Source organism: Callospermophilus lateralis, chromosome 2 (assembly GCF_048772815.1).
Source record: "Callospermophilus lateralis isolate mCalLat2 chromosome 2, mCalLat2.hap1, whole genome shotgun sequence".
Lineage (NCBI taxonomy): Eukaryota > Metazoa > Chordata > Mammalia > Rodentia > Sciuridae > Callospermophilus > Callospermophilus lateralis.
This window is the reverse complement of record NC_135306.1, coordinates 205573441-205591106: the sequence shown is the minus strand read 5'-3', so window position 1 is coordinate 205591106 and position 17666 is coordinate 205573441. Positions and strand designations below refer to the sequence as shown.

Here is a 17666-nt window from a genome sequence, read left to right as displayed (position 1 = left end):
CCGGGCCGCACGCATGCCAGGCGAGTGCGCTACCACTTGAGCCACATCCCCAGCCCATTTTGGAATATTTGTATATACATAATAAGACATTGGGCTGAGACCTGATCCTAAGCAGGAAATTCGTTTATGTTTCATATATGATTTATTCAGAGTCTAAAGGTACCTTAATAAAATATCTCACATAATTTTATGCATGAAGCAATGTTTTATGATGTGGAATTTTCCGCTTGTGGCAATATGTCAGTGCTCAAAAAGTCTCAAATTTTAAAACATTTTGGACTTGAGATTTTGAGATTAGGGATGCTCCACCTGTAATGTAGGGTTCCTGATCCCTGTTCCTCTCTGCCTATACCACAACTGCAGCTCCAGAAAGGAAAATCTGAACTTATTTCTAATAGTAGCTCATGTGGCCACTTCCCACTTGACAGCCACTACCCTGCTGATTCCCAGGAGGCTTCCCAGGATGGGTGGAGCACAGGGGGCTGTAGTGCTGTAGGGCAGAGCCTGGTAGTAATATTACAAGGCCCGGGTCTTCAGAAGGGAAGAACGTAGTGAGTAAGAATTTAAACCTCCTCCCCCACAGACCTGAACTGGCAGGGCTACGACAGTTTGGAAAGCAGAAGGAATAGCGCTGTGGTTTGGATGTGTCCCTGGAATTCAGGTTTTGGAAACAACTCTCTAAATCATCTATTAATGGTATGGTGGGGGCTTTGGGAATTAATCCATTATTCATAACACAAATAATATTATGAGCTCTCTCTGATGCACCTTGCTATCTCACCATAGGATGCCTCTGTCATTACGATGTGATAAGAAGCCCTGACCAGAGACCAAAACCAGGTTCTTGGACTTCCCAGCTTCCGGAACTGTGAGCTAAATAAATCTCTAATCTTTATAAATCACCTGTTCTTGAGTATTTTGTTATAGCACCAGAAAATGAATTAAGGTGAACAGAGTTCTGTTCTCTGGTTTAATGCAGGGGTCCTGCTGGGACACAGGATGTGTGGGTTTTGATGGAGGCATGTGGGACCATCACTCCCAAGGTAAAAGCTGGTCCTGTTTTTACTCATCTTTCTACTTATGACCCTGGCATACTGTAGTGACTTATGGTGCCTTAAGAACACTGACTCAGAAAGCCATATGTCCTGGGTTCAGTCTCACCTCTAATCTCTTTCCAGCCATGAGATCAAAGACAAGTAACTTAATTTCTCTATGCTTTGGGCTCCTCATAAAGTAAGGACATTAACAGCACCTCCCTCCTAAGGAGGTGATAATTAAATGAGCAGGTGCCAGTCAAGAGCTCTGCAGAGTGACTAGCAGACGACAGTCAATGCTCATTTTGTGGTGCTGGGGATTGAACCCAAAGCTTTGTGCATGTGAGGCAAGCACTCTAGCAATGAGCTGTATCCCAGCCCCCACTGAATGCTACTTTGAAGTCACTAACAGAACAACCACAACAAAATACCAAGCTTCTACCCATCACCAGCCCCTGGAGCTGCCAACCTCCCGGCTCACAGGCTGCTCCTCTGGAGCTCAGGCTTCTCTTTGCTTCTAGTACTTGCTTCTTGCAAGCTTGGGAAAGTTCCCAGCACTGCATTTGTGAGGGTGGATATTTTATTCCACATTTCTAGGGTTGTCATTGAAATATACAAAATGCATAATAAACCTACTCTTCCATTCAGACTCAAAGCCTTCCCTTTACTCCTTCAGCCTTTTGCTGCTCGCCCCTGATCACATGTAAACTGAACTAGAAGGTTCACATTGGCATAGGCTAAGCTGCAGAAACAAATAGGCCCCAGAGATGTGATTCTCCCTCCTAGAGCAGTTTAGACCAGGGGTCCAGGTTGGTGGGGCTACCTGCCCAATGCTGTCATCGAAGCACCCTTGCACCCGTTTGCATGCCACTCCCATGATCATCTGTTTGGAGCCTGTAGTAGTCTGGGGTTTTTTGTTGTTGTTATTTATTTATTTATTTATTTGGTCATTGTTACCAAACTATCAGACAAGAACAACTTAAAGGAGGAAAAATTTATTTGGGGTTTACAGTTTCAGAGGTTCAGTCCATGGTCGGCCAACTCCAATGCTCTGGACCCACGGAAAGGCAGAACACCATGACAGAAGAGCAAGGCAGAGGAAAGTTGCATTGCAGCCAAGAGGTAGAGGGACAGGGAGGACGAAGCCCTCCAGTGTACATGCATCCTCAAAAATCCAGCTTCTCTAGCACACCCCACCTGCCGACAGTTGACACCAAATTAGTCCAGTCAAACTAGGTGGACTCATTAGTTTACCATGCTCATAATCTGATTATTTCACCTCTGAATATTCCTGTATTAACAGAAGCTTTTGGGGGGACACCTTATATCCTAACCATAACAGGGTCATTCCTGCCCTCGGGATGGAGGGCATGCATAGGAATGTCTATGGGCCACTCCAGAGAGTGGCACACATCATCCCAAGTCAAATTCCACTAAAGAGAACTTGTCACATGGTCCAACCAACTTCAAGGGAGGGTTGAAATGAAGTGTAGATGGGTATCACATGTCCAGTGGCAAGTTCATTACTACCAAAGAAGAAGAGAAAGGATTTGAGTGACCACCAGGTACTATTTGCCACATGAGGAAAAATACTGGGTCTTCACAGGGAGGTCTAATGAGATTTGGGATTGGGAGGACTTTTCTGGAGAAGGAGCATTTCGGGAGGAGTCAGAGTTGCTCAAAGGGCTGCATTCTCAGACCCTTTGACTTTTCAATTTGAGACAGAGTCTTGCTAAATTGCCCAGGCTGGCCTCAAACTTGCCAACCTCCTGCCCCAGGCAAGATCTCTCAGGCCAGGCACAGACTCACCTCTCACTCTGTGCACAGTGGAGAGCCATCCAAAAGCACAAGCAGGAAATTTGATATAATCCAGCTTTTATCATTAAAAGGTCACACAGGGGGCTGGGGTTATGGCTCAGTGGTAGAGCGCTCACCTAGCACGTGCGAGGCCCTGAGTTCGATCCTCAGTACCACATAAAAATAAATAAATAAAATAAAGATACTGTGTCCAGTTACAACTAAAAAATAAAAAAATATATGAGTGTGTGAGTCACTGGGTTCAATCCTCAGCACCACAGAAAAATAAATAAAGGTCCATCAATTAAAAAATATTTTTTAAAAAACTACCATTGGCAAAGTTAAGTGCCCATTCTCCAATGAGAGGAAACAGGTTCCTGAGGGGATGGCTGGTCAGAGCTGGGGTAGAGGAAATCCAAGATGAGACTAGAGCACTTGGTAGTACAGAAACACAGAAAACACTCAAATGAACAAACATGATACAGGGACAGGTGAGCCAACTAGAAAGAACTCCCAGCAGCCAATGATGGGACAATTTGAGCAACAAAGTAAATAACATAGCATAGGATTATAACTCAAGGTATGTAGATATTCACATACACACCAAAAAAAATTCCACGGCCATATAAATAAGTAATTGAATAAATAGACAAATAGGGAAGAGAAGACTAATCTCCCTTCCTTATAGAAGAATTGCAAATAGTACCTGTAGTTCTTTCCTCTCCAGGAGGTATAGGCTAGTCCCACCCTCCTGTGAGATGGATGTAGCCACTGGCTTCCAAAGAATACAGCATGGAAAGTGTGTGGGGGTAACTTTATTGTGGATAAATCTAGCAATTGTGACCTTAATCAAGTGACAAAGTTAACATCAAAAATATCTACATTTAGGGCTGAGGTTGTGGCTCAGTGGTAGAGCACTTGCCTAGCACATGTGAGGCGCTGGGTTCAATCCTCAGCACCACATAAAAATAAATAAATAAAATAAAGGTATTGTGTCCATCTACAAGTAAAAATATTTTTAAAAATTTACACACAAATACTACCATTGGTGGACTGGGGCTGTAGCTCAGTGGTAGAGTGTTTGCCTAGCATGTGTGAGGCACTGGGTTCAATCCTCAGCACCACAGAAAGATGAATAAAGGTCCATCAATTAAAAAATATTTTTTAAAAAAACTACCATTGGCAAAATTAAATGACAAACAGGAAAAATTCACAATTCAAATGACACACAGAAGTTTAATTTGCATAAAATATAAATATCTCCTACTATTCATTATTAAGAAGAAGAAAGAAAAAAGACCAACAACCTGGTAGAAAAATAGGCAAAGAACAAAAACTGCTCTGAGTAAAGTGGCTTTTAAATATACTAATGTTTTTGGTTTTTGTGGTGCTGGAGATCAAACTCAGGTCTCAAGCATTCTGGGCAAGCTCTCTCCCACCGAGCTACCTCCCCAGCCCTTTTGATTTTTATTTGAGACAGGGTCTTACTATTGCCCAGGCTGGCCTCAAACTTGCCATCTTCCTGCCTCAGCCTCCTGAGTAGCTGAGATTACAGTTGTGCACCAGTACTAACAAATATGTTACTTTGAACTATACAAAATTGTCAATTTTGACTTATAAAAATGACAACTTCATATACTTTAACCTATTAAAAGTTGCTTAACCACAACAAAAGATAAATGCCAATTAAAACTACACTAAGATATCACATTTCAGCTACAGTTTGGTTAAAAACAAAAAGTTAGGTAATATCCTGTTGCCTGGGATGGGGGTATTCTATGTTCATGATTGGAAGACTCGGCATTGTTAGTACATCCCTTTATTCTCAACTTGTTCTACAGATCCAATGACATGCTGATAAAAATTCCAGGATATTATTCTGGGATAGCAGCAGACTAGTTCTTAAGTTTAGATAGAGAGGCAAAAGACCCAGAGCAGTCAATACAATATTGAAGAACAAAGGCAGAGAACTGACATGACCCAGGTTCATAACCTAATATAGCTTCAGTAAACACAGGTGGTATTGATGAAAGAACAAATACATCAATGTAATACATTGGGGGGGGGGAGTAGCTCAGTGGTAGAGGGATTGGTTGCCTAGCATGCAGGAGGCCCTGGGTTCAGTCCCCAGCATGAAAACAAGAAACAAAAAATAGGGATGGGGTGTGGCTCAGAAGCAGAGCACTTGCCTACCATGCGTGAGGCACTGGGTTTGACTCTCAGCACCACATAAAAATAAAAAATAAGATATTGTGTCCACCTATATAACTAAAAAATTTAAAAAATTAAAAAGAAACACAAAATAAACCTCATAGAATGTACACCACCAAGAGTGAACTCTAATATAAACTATAGACTTTGAGTGATAATTATGTGTCTGTATAGGTTCATGGACTGTAATAATGTGCCAGTCTTGCACATTGTTTAATTTTACAGGATGTCAGTAATGGAAGAGGTGGTACACATGCCAGGCAGAGGTACATGGGAATTCTCTGTACTTCAATTTTGTGTTGAACCCAAAATTGTTCTAAAAAGTAAAGCTTGTTTACTTAAAATAAAATAAAATAAAATAAAATAAAAACTTTAACCCGCTAAAGTAGGAGGCCAATCCCACTTTATAGTGTCATGTTTGTAGAGAACTTCCAGTTTCCATTTTTGTAGAAATTTAAGAGTTTCTATTTTGGACACAATTTTAAAAGACAAAAAGACCAGATTTAAGGATCAGAATGAAATTGCAGCACTGGTTGGGGTGATGCATCCCTCTAGAATTAATACAGACAGTTAAACAAGGAGAGTTAAATGCAGTGGCACATGCCTGTAGTCCGCGTGACTGCTGAGACTGAGGCAGGAGGACACTTGAACCCAGGATTCAGGGCCAACACAGGCAACAGTGTTGGCTCTTTAAAAAGCAAATGCATATATATGCATCAAGTGAGCTGAAGAAAACATTTAAACTCCAAACATGATTTTATCATCTACTTCAGAAAGGTTTGTGATCCAACTATGACTCTTCTCTTCTTTCACAAGAACTAAACCATGTGCCAGAGCATTTTTAGCAAATGCTTCTTTCAAATTCTCTTACAGCTGCGTGGTTGCTGCAAAAGCAACAGAGCCAGTGGTGAATATATATTGGAGGAAATCTGAGGGAATTTCATTTTAACAGACTTGGGACAAAATATTATTAATTAGTAGCAATAAGTGAAATGTTGGGATGTCATTGTTTAATTGACAAAGGTTACTTTAAAAGTACTCCATATTATTAAAGTTGTGTTTTAACATATTTGAAACCCAATGGTAAGAATCTACATTAAGGAGACTCATAGGTGAGAAGGCCACATGAAGACAGGGCCATGGTTGGAGTGATGTGACCATCAGCCAAGGACTGCCCTCAGTCACCAGCAGCACAGGACAGAGACTCCAGAAGGAATCAGCCCTGTCTATGCCTCGGATTTTGGACTTCTGGTTGCCAGAACTTGGATGCTGTTATTCTGATTGAAACTGGGTCAGAGAAGTGGAATGTCTTGCCCAGGATCACACAGCTGGGATTTTCCATCCCATCATTGGGCCTGTTCAGAAAAAGCTTTCAGGCTGAGGTCTGCAGCCCAACATCAGAAAATACAGCAGGGATGTCTAGCACAGCCAAGCCACCACTCCCTGGGCACTGGGTGCTGGGCAATGCCCTAATGTCATGGCCCCTAGTCCCCACCACACATCTGGTCAGAACAGGGCACACAGTGGACTTGCAGAGTGGCTGTTTATTAGTTACCCAATAACCAAGAAGAGTCTCCCTGTTGTGAATTAGAATTAAGAGACCCCAGGGATGGAACTCCACACACAAGAATGGAGTCCTAATTAGAATAAGATATAGCCTATGTTTGTATAATTTTATCAAATGAATTCTACGGTCATATATAACTAAAAAGAATAGAGAGAGAAAGAGAGAGACCCTCCCCCCCCCCAGGAATGGGTCTTACCATTCCTCCTCCGTGCTTGAACTGAGCGTCTACATGGACTGCTGCTAGTGCAGTGTCTTGTGCCGGCTGCCTCCTAAGAAATCAGGAAACGAAGGCCTGAGGCAAGAGGCCAAGGCTGCACGTGGGCATGCTCGAGCTGCAAGGGGAAGGAACCTCGGTTTCCTCTCAGCGCTGTCCCTGCTCTGGTGAGATTGCAATAAATCGTGGAAGGGATCTTAAAGTAGGAGAGGAAACCATCTTTATTTACCAGCTGGAGGGGGCACAAGCTGGTGGGGCGAGAGCAAGCTGCAAGGCTCCTCGACCCCCTCCAGGAGTTGGGGCACACCTTTTAAAGCATGCCAGTACATTAGCCATAAGTGGCTGTTGCTATGATTTAAAACTACACACAAACATCATGAGGTCTAAAATCATAAGCAGGAGAAGTAGGTCAAAATGACCCTAGTTGAGTACAGTTTAAAGAATGGTTACTAAGGTCTAGACAAACATCCTCTGACAGGGTACACTGCCCAAGAAAACTGGGAACCCAAAAAAGAGTGCAATTTTACATTGTATAAGAAGAACAGAAACATTTGCGTTTCTAAGCAGGATGTGCTAAGCAGGATCGGGACAGCAGAGGCAGAGTTTTCTCGTGGGAGAAGCATTTCTTACATGACACAGAGTCTCAGGGTAAGATGGAGTCTGTTTGCTTATTGCCCACATAGCCTGGCCCATAACATCCCCATTTGATATGAGCTCACTGAGTGGCTTTATGATTCCAGCCACCAATATCCAGAAACTATGTTTATTTTGCATTAAGTGATCCCTGAATAAAACAGAAATTGACGATTCCAGAGCCTCAAACTCAGGGCTCAGAGAGCCTGTGCCATATGCCTTCTATGGTCTGCGTGGCGGGGAGGAGGGAAGCAGGGAGGCTGGGTGGTGCTCCTCTGAGTGGCTTAGGAGGAAAGCAACTCAAAGCTTCCCGGGGTCACTTCTAACTGGGGCTTCCACACACTTCTGGAAACCACTTTGCAGTAGGATTGACCCCCAGCTTCTGCACACAAGACTTAGCAGCATTCAGAATATAGCAGAATATCTGAACAGGTAGGGACCAAGGACATCCTCCAGCCCATATTCTTCCCTTAGACAGCAGCTGCCTTCCCCAATCCTGACCTGCAATGTGGATGAGTCGGTGGAACTGTGCTAAAGGCATGGGAGGCACAGAGTGAAGGACAACCCTGGTGTCAGTAAGCTCCAGCCTCAGCTTCAGCCTCAGATCCTGGCTATGTCACAGCGGCACCCTCGTGGTACCTTCAGTACTGCACTTGTTTATGATTTGGCAATAGCTCCTTTCTGGTGGCATGTGGCAAATTCAGCTGTCCAGAACACAGCTAAAACCACTTAGTAAACCAGGCATGGTGCGCAGGCCTGTAATCCCAGCGGCTAGGGAGGCTGAGGCAGAAAGATCACAAGTTCAAAGCCAGCCTCAGCAATTTAGCAAAGCCCTAAGCAACTCAGTGAAACTGGGTCTCTAAATAAAGTATAAAAAAGGTCTAGGGAATGTGGCTCAGTGGATAAGCACACCTGGGTTCAATCTCCAGTACCAAATAAATAAATAAATAAAACCACTTAGTAATTTCTTAACCTTGAAAAATCAAAAGAGACAGACAATCTGGAGCACATAGATTTCACACTTTGAAACTTCCTTGCTTTTAACCTCGTTATTTTTATTTTACCCCTAATTATAACAAGTTGGTAATTAATTGTCCCTACCTAGAATAGATTAGAAGGTAGCCACTGAGGGTAGGTGCTCTGAATCTAGTAAGAAACTAACAAATCTAGTAAAAAAGAAAGAGTAAACACAGTCCTAAGCCTTGAAAAAGACCAAAAATTTGGACCCTTCACCATAGGAAATCATTCAACTCAGTTTATAGTCTCCAGGAGCATAACTGAATTAAAGCACAATGTAATAAGCAATAGGAAAAAGAAAGAATGATCTACAATATGAAAAGTACATAATAAAATATTTACTTATTTTGAGAGTACCTGGAGTTTAAAAAAGAAATCTTAAATACTAGTCCCAGAAATCTATCTAACCAACTCTACGTCTTCATATATGAATGCTTGGTTTTCTGACCCCTCTATTCTTTATGTACCAAAAGACGTAACAGTCTCCAAGTTTTTATATACCATAGACATGCAAAACAAGAGATTTCTTTTTTTTTTCATAATCTCTTTTTTTTTATTGGTTATTCAAAACATTACAAAGATTGCAGAATCACATCGGTTACACATCCACATTTTTACATAATACCATAATAGTAACTGTTGTATTCTGCTACCTTTCCTATCCTCTACTATCCCCCCTCCCTTCCCCTCCCATCTTCTCTCTCTACCCCATCTACTATAATTCATTTCTCTCCTTATTTTTTTCCCATTCTCCTCACAACCTCTTATATGTAATTTTGTATAACAATGAGGGTCTCCTTCCATTTCCATGCAATTTCCCTTTTCTCTCCCTTTCCCTCCCACTTCATGACTCTGTTTAATGTTAATCTTTTCCTCCTGCTCTTCCTCCCTGCTCTGTTCTTAGTTGCTCTCATTATATCAAAGAAGACATTTGGCATTTGTTTTTTAGGGATTGGCTAGCTTCACTAAGCATAATCTGCTCTAATGCCATCCATTTCCCTGCAAATTCCATGATTTTGTCATTTCTTAGTGCTGCGTAGTACTCCATTGTGTATAAATGCCACAGTTTTTTTTATCCATTCATCTATTGAGGGGCATCGGGGTTGGTTCCACAGTCTAGCTATTGTGAATTGTGCTGCTATGAACATCGATGTGGCAGTATCCCTGTAGTACGCTCTTTTGAGGTCTTCAGAGAATAGTCCGAGAAGGGCAACGGCTGGGTCAAATGGTGGTTCCATTCCCAGCTTTCCCAGGAATCTCCATACTGCTTTCCATATTGGCCTCACCAATTTGCAGTCCCACCAGCAATGTACAAGAGTACCCTTTTCCCCACATCCTCGCCAGCACTTGTTATTGTTTGACTTCATAATGGCTGCCAATCTTACTGGAGTGAGATGGTATCTTAGGGTGGTTTTGATTTGCATTTCTCTGACTGCTAGAGATGGTGAGCATTTTTTCATGTACTTGTTGATTGATTGTATGTCCTCCTCTGAGAAGTGTCTGTTCAGGTCTTTGGCCCATTTGTTGATTGGGTTATTTTTTTTCTTATTGTTAAATTTTTTGAGTTCTTTGTATACTCTGGATATTAGGGCTCTATCTGAAGTGTGAGGAGTAAAAATTTGTTCCCATGATGTAGGCTCCCTATTTACCTCTCTTATTGTTTCTCTTGCTGAGAAAAAACTTTTTAGTTTAAGTAAGTCCTATTTGTTGATTCTTGTTATTAACTCTTGTGCTGTGGGTGTCCTATTAAGGAATTTGGAGCCCGACCCCACAATATGTAGATCGGAGCCAACCTTTTCATCTATCAGATGCATAGTCTCTGATTTGATATCAAGGTCCTTGATCCATTTTGAGTTAACTTTTGTGCATGGCGAGAGGAGGGGATTCAGTTTCATTTTGTTGCATATGGATTTCCAGTTTTCCCAGCACCATTTGTTGAAGATGCTATCCTTCCTCCATTGCATGCTTTTAGCCCCTTTATCGAATATAAGATAGTTGTAATTTTGTGAATTGGTTTCTGTGTCCTCTATTCTATACCATTGGTCCACCCGCCTGTTTTGGTACCAGTACCATGCTGTTTTTGTTACTATTGCTTTGTAGTACAGTTTGAAATCTGGTATCGCTACACCTCCTGATTCACACTTCCTGCTTAGAATTGCTTTTGCTATTCTGGGTCTTTTATTTTTCCATATGAATTTCATGATTGCTTTATCTATTTCTACAAGAAATGCCGTTGGGATTTTGATTGGCATTGCATTGAACCTATAGAGAACTTTTGGTAATATCGCCATTTTAATGATGTTAGTTCTGCCTATCCATGAACAGGGTATATTTTTCCATCTTCTAAGATCTTCTTCTATTTCTCTCTTTAGGGTTCTGTAGTTTTCATTGTATAAATCTTTCACCTCTTTTGTTAGGTTGATTCCCAAGCATTTTATTTTATTTTTTTTGAGGATATTGTGAATGGGGTGGATTTCCTCAATTCCAGTTCAGAAGATTTGTCGCTGATATACAGGAATGCCTTTGATTTATGCGTGTTGATTTTATATCCAGCCACTTTGCTGAATTCATTTATTAGCTCTAGTAGTTTCATTGTAGACCCTTTTGTGTCTTCTAGGTATAGGATCATATCATCCGCAAATAGTGATAATTTAAGTTCTTCTTTTCCTATTTTTATGCCTTTAATTTCTTTCGTCTGTCTAATTGCTCTGGCCAGTGTTTCGAGAAATATATTGAATAGAAGTGGTGAGAGAGGGCATCCCTGTCTTGTTCCAGATTTTAGAGGGAATGCCTTCAGTTTTTTTCCATTTAGATTGATGCTAGCCTGAGGCTTAGCATATATAGCTTTTATAATTTTGAGGTAAGTTCCTGTTATCCCTAGTTTTTCTAATGTTTTGAACATAAAGGGATGCTGTACTTTGTTGAATGCTTTTTCTGCGTCCATTGAGATGATCATATGGTTCTTGTCTTTAAGTCTATTGATGTGGTGAATAACGTTTATTGATTTCCATATATTGAACCAGCCTTGCATCCCAGGGATGAATCCTACTTGATCATGGTGCACAATCTTTTTGATATGTTTTTGTATACGATTTGCCAGAATTTTATTGAGGATTTTTTTTTTTTTTAGAGAGAGAGAGAGAGAGAGAGAGAGAGAGAATTTTTCTTAATATTTATTTTTTAGTTCTTGGCGGACACAACATCTTTGTTTGTATGTGGTGCTGAGGATCGAACCTGGGCCGCACACATGCCAGGCGAGCGTGCTACCACTTGAGCCACATCCCCAGCCCTTATTGAGGATTTTTGCATCTAAATTCATTAGGGATATTGGTCTGCAGTTTTCTTTCTTTGAGGTGTACTTCTCTGGTTTGGGAATCAGGGTGATATTGGCCTCATAGAATGAATTTGGGAGTTCTCCCTCTTTTTCTATCTCCTGAAATATATTATGGAGTATTGGTATTAGTTCTTCTTTAAAGTTCAAAACAAGAGATTTCAAAACAGGAGACAGAGCCAGGCACATGGCCAGCTTTGTAGTCCCAACTGTTCAGGAGGCTGAGGCAGCAGGATCATTTGAGCCCATGAGTTGAAGACCAGCCTAGACAACATAGTGAGACCCTATCTCAAAACAAACAAAAACAGGAAATAGAGGCTGGAAAAAGAGCTTAGTGCAGTAGCAGAGTGCTTGCTTAGCATGTTGCAGATTGAACCCTGCAACATTGAACCCCAATGTTGCAGGGTTCAATCTGCAACATTGCAAAAGAAAACAAAAAATCCCAATCGTCACATCTGAGATATTTCATCACTATCCCAAATCCCTATCATCATTTAGGAAGGGTTTGTTACTCAACTTATAAATTAATCTCAAATTATTTACAAAATACCACAGCTTCTCATTTTCTCTACTTTGACAGCTTACAATTTACTTTGGCAAAAGTTATTTTTTTGGTACCAGGGGTTGAACTTAACTAAGCCACATACCCAGCCCTATTTTGTATTTTATTTACAGACAGGGTGTCACTGAGTTGCTCAGTGTCTCGCATTTGCTGAAGGTGGCTTTGAACTTGCAATCCTCCTGCCTCAGCCTCCCGAGCCACTGGGATTACAGGCGTGTGCAAGAGCAAACTGTGGCCTTTTTACTCTGCAGTCCACCTGGGTCATTGCATTGTCCTCTTCCTTTTTTCCTTCTGTCAACTTGACTTCTGATCTTACAAATTCTATTACCCATAACTGCATTCATGAGAAACAGGTGGAAGCATCAAATCTTCATTTTAGAATAGTAGTGCCCAAAGATTTGCATACTAAAGTATTATTTTAGTATAAATTTTTTTTCTCTATTTTTTCCCTTTGTGTCACACTTATGGAATTTGTTTTAAAAATTGTTTTAAACACAATTTTTAAATTGTGTAATTTTTAAATTACATTACCTGCAAATCTCTTTTGGGACCATGAAAATGGTGTTACAAAATGTGTTCTCAGGGCTGGGGTGTAGCTCAGTGTAGTGCATTCGCCCGGCATGCTTGAGGTTCTAGCATCATATAAATAACAATAATAGTGGGCTGGGGATGTGGCTCAAGCGGTAGCGCGCTCGCCTGGCATGTGTGCGGCCCAGGTTCGATCCTCAGCACCACATACAAACAAAGATGTTGTGTCTGCCGAAAACTAAAAAGTAAATATTAAACTTCTCTCCCTCTCTCTCTCTCCCTCACTCTCTCTATTAAAAAAAAAACAAAACAAAACAATAATAGCAACAATAAAAACACTTCTACAAAATGTCCTAAAAAGAGAATTTTGAGTCTTAGGAGCAATTTTGTTCTCGAAGGATATTTAGTAATGTATGGAGATATTGTTGATTGCCATAATTGGATGCAGATGGCACTGGCATCTAGTCTGCATGGCCCAGGGTACCCTACAATTCACAGTACAATCCTCACAACAAAGAATTACCTGGCCCAAAAGTCTATAGTGCTGCTGTTGAGAGACCCTGTACATAGACAATTCTGTACAGATACAGGGTAGATATGTCAAGGGCACCATGTCATTCAGAGCAGCATTGCTTATAGTAGAATACAACTGAAAATGAGCTACATGCCTGCAACATGCATCCAACAAGAGTCATGAAATATGGACTACTATACATTTTTAAACTGTGAATGAATGAATAATAACATCTATCATTATGAAAATAGTCAATTTTTTATAAAGCAAGTTGTACTTCCATGAAGTTTGAATTAACAAGCAAATAAAAAATCATTTGGTGTTAACAGTTTGGATTCTGAATGTCCTTGAAAGGCTCACATGCTAAAGGCCTAGTCCCCAGCCCATGGTGCTTTTGGAAGGTGGTGGATCTTTAGGAGGTGGGACCTAGTGGAAGGAAGCTAGGTAATTGGGGGTGTCCCTGGAGGGGGATCTTGGGTCCCAGCTCACTCCTCTTCTCCCTTGCTTTCTGGCTGCCAAAGCACAGACACCGTGGAAAACAGCATGGAGTTTCCTCAAGGAACTAAAGTGGAACCACCATGTGATGCAGATATAGCCCTCCTGGGCGACACCAGAAGGAGTTAAAGTCAGCACACTGTGGCAATGCCTGCATCTCCAGGTTTATCTCAGCACAGTGCATTAGGCGCCTCTCCATAGTGTCTGTGCTAATTCACATTCTCACCAGCAGTGGAGGAGGGCTCCTTCCCCCCACATCCATGCTAGTGTTTATTGTTTTTTTGTATTCTCGAAGATCTTGTTTTAACTTGCAATTTCCTAATGACATATGATGATAAGCCTTTTTTTGCATGCTTACTGCCCTCTGTGGATATTCTTTGATGAAATGTCCCTTGGGTCTTTGGTCCATTTTCATTTTTATTTTTTTAAAGAAATGGGGTCTGGCTATATTTCCCAGGCTGGCCTTGAACTCCTGAGGTCAAGTGATCCTCCTGCCTCATTCTCCCAAATAGGTATGTCCCATCACATCTGGCTCCCTCTTGCCCATTTTTAAATAGGGTTGTTCATTTTGTAAAAACTGGTACATAAAAATTGTACCTATTTCTGGGCTCCTGCATGATGTTAAATACATGAATACAGTTGTATGATGTAAAGGTTCCTCAACAGATGAATGGATAAAGAAAATGTGGTATATATACACAATGGAATATTATCCAGCATAAAGAAGAAAATCTTGGGGCCGGGGTTTTAGCTCAGGGGTAGAGTGCTCAGCTAGCACATGTAAGACACTGGGTTCCATCATCAGCTCCATATAAAAATAAATAAAATAAAGATATTGTGTCCAACTACAACTAAAAAAAATATTTAAAAAAAAAAGAAGAAAATCATTTATAGTAAAATAGATGAAACTGGAAATCATAATGTTAAGCAAATGAAGTCAGACTCAGACCACTATCACATGTTCCCCGCCCCCATGTGAAATCTATGGAGAAAAGACATGAAAGTAACAGAGACTATTAAAGAGTAAAGGGATCAAGGTAGGAGAAGGGGAGAGTAAAGGAAGATAATGGAAATGGTATGATATCCCCATGTACTAATATTCCATGATGAAACCCATTAAAATGCACTAATAAAAAATGTACATAAGCCAGGTACAGTGGCGCATGCCTGTAATCCCAGTGGTTTGGGAGACTGAGACAGGAGGATCATGAGTTCAAGGCCAGCCTCAGCAAATTAGGAAGACCCTAAGTAACTCGGTGAGACCTTGTCTCTAAATAAAATGTAAAAAAAGATTGGGGATGTGGCTCAGTGGTAAAGCACCCCTGGTTTCAATTCCCAGTATAAAAATAAAAATTGCACTTACAATAAAACAAGATAATACTACACACCTATTAAAATGGCTAAAACCTAAAACATAGACAACATTAAATGCCCGTGAGGATGTGGGACAAGAACTGTCTCTTTGCTAGGGGGGACACAAACTGGTACAACCACTTTGGAAGAGTTTGATAGTTTCTTACAAAACTAAACCATCTTACTATATGATCTAGCCCCAGTGCCCTTGGGTATTTGCCCAACTGAGTTGGGAAACTTCTGTTCTCAAACACACACACACACACACACACCTATACACAAATGTGTATTTATTTTTGATGACCAAGAAGTGGAAGCAACCAAGATGTCCTGAAATAGGAGAGTGGATAAACAAACTGTAGTAATCCACAGAATGGAATATTATTTAGTAATACAGAGAAACGAAATATTGAGCCAGAAAAGACAGAGAAGCCTTAAGTGAAAGAAGCCAGTCTGGAAAGTCTACATACTATATGATTCCGACTATATGACATTTTGAAAGGCCAAACTTAGAGACATAAAAAGAGCAATGGTTGCCAGGTACTTAGGGGATGGCAGGAAGGGGTGATGAATAAGTGACACACAAGGGGTTTTAGGAAGGTTAAATTACTCTGTAGGACCCTGTCATGGTGGATCCAAGACACTATGCATTTCTCAAACCCATAGAACATGCAACCCAAAGAAAGAAGACTTTAGCGAATAATACTGTATTGATATGGGTTCATTAATTGTAACAAAAGTATCCTATTAACACAAGACATTAATTATAGAGGAAAGCAGGTTGGGGTGCATATATGGAAATCTGTAGTATCTGCTCATGTATTCTGTAAATCTAAAACTGCACTAAAAATAAAATATATTTTTTTTTAAAACCATGTTGATCATTTTCTGAGCCTAGACTGTAAGTCCAGTTGACATATGGACACAATGTATTATTTATAAGGTTAAATATACACAGCATTTTCCAGTAACTCAGCTACTTACTATCTCTGTAGAGGGACAGCTGCTCTTTGTTTTGCCTGGAACTTTGCCAAGACTTGGTCAGTGTTGCAGAATATCACATCACCATCAGCAAGCTAGTGATCTTTACTGGTTTCAGCACATGCCTGTATGGCACGTGTTTTGACAGCTTCATGTGTCTTGAGTGTTAACATATTCACATACATATTATTTTATTCCTAAAGGCTTTTTAAAATTTATCTTCTGTTGTACACTTGGGATATTATATTGACGTGAAAATCTTTCATGGGTGGGTTTTGCTGTTCACAAATTCACTGCAGGATAGTAACAAAATATTGCTTTTGACAAGCGTGACTGAGCCTGTGAGCTGGAATCCCAGTTCCACGCTCAGCCTTCAGCCTGTTTTGGACAGGCTCTGTTCCCTCCTCACGCGCCAGCCAAAGGCACTTATCCAAAAACACTTATCGTATATCCCAGCATGCATCAGCCGTCTCCTGTGCCCAGTTTTGGTACAGACTGTTCTCTCCCTTCACAGATGCACTGCTGCCCAAAACTCCATTCTTCACGTCCTGCCTTCGAGACTCGGGCAGAGCTGTCCTCATCTGCAGTTACGCTTATTTTCTTTAAAGGATTCATTTTTCATAAATATACTGATTTTTTTTCAAAGAAAACTTTATATCACTGTCATAAATAGGAAATCAGTACTGCAGCCTTAAAATAAGTAGAAGAATAAATATAAGGAAAATGAAAGTTATTAACTTGTATTTAGATAGAATTGTTAAGACAGGTCCTGAGGTCCCTGTGGGGTGGGAGGATTTAGAGGGTGCTAAAAAACGTGAACTGAGACTTTCCCCTTTGATATATTTGGAAGCTTGGAAGAAAACTGAAGAGAGTAACTTTCTCTTAGTATAATCCAATGCTGTCCCCGGTCTCCCTAAACTCCCCTGCAGAACACTGCAATCCAATCTATTTGTCACCAAGCATTTATCCCACGCCACGGGGGGCGGGGGAAGGATGGTAGTAATAAAGCCGTGAACTCGACAAACACAGTGGTTGCCCCACCGATCCACAGGTGGCTGGAGGAAAAATACAAGTAATCTGGAGATGGTTACAAAATGTCGTTTCTTATGAAAACAATTTGTGCTTTAGAGCCTCTAGCTTCTCCAGCATCCCAGAGAAACCACACCCATTCATAAATTATGAGACAGACCAAGCAAACCAATTTCGAAACTGCAATGGTTTGGAATCTTTTCAAAGTTTTCCCTCGAAAACAAGAGCGGGATGTGGCTGCATCTTCTTTTCGATGAGATGTGATGTAGACCGCTGAAGGCAACGTATTTAAACACACAGCGCGCGGGGAGGGAGCGCACTTCCGGGGCACCCTTCTCTCCCAGCCTCTGCTTAACCACTCACGGCTCCCTACGCGGCTCAGCTCATCACGGCCTGGAAG

General features: G+C 41.0%; 1 non-coding gene across 1 annotated transcript; it reads left to right on the top strand.

Moving 5' to 3' along the window:
- Positions 1-2937: 2937 nt before the first annotated feature.
- On the top strand, positions 2938-3010 carry Trnaa-agc (transfer RNA alanine (anticodon AGC)). Its single transcript has one exon. It is a non-coding gene; the product is annotated as a tRNA-Ala (tRNA).
- Positions 3011-17666: the final 14656 nt, after the last annotated feature.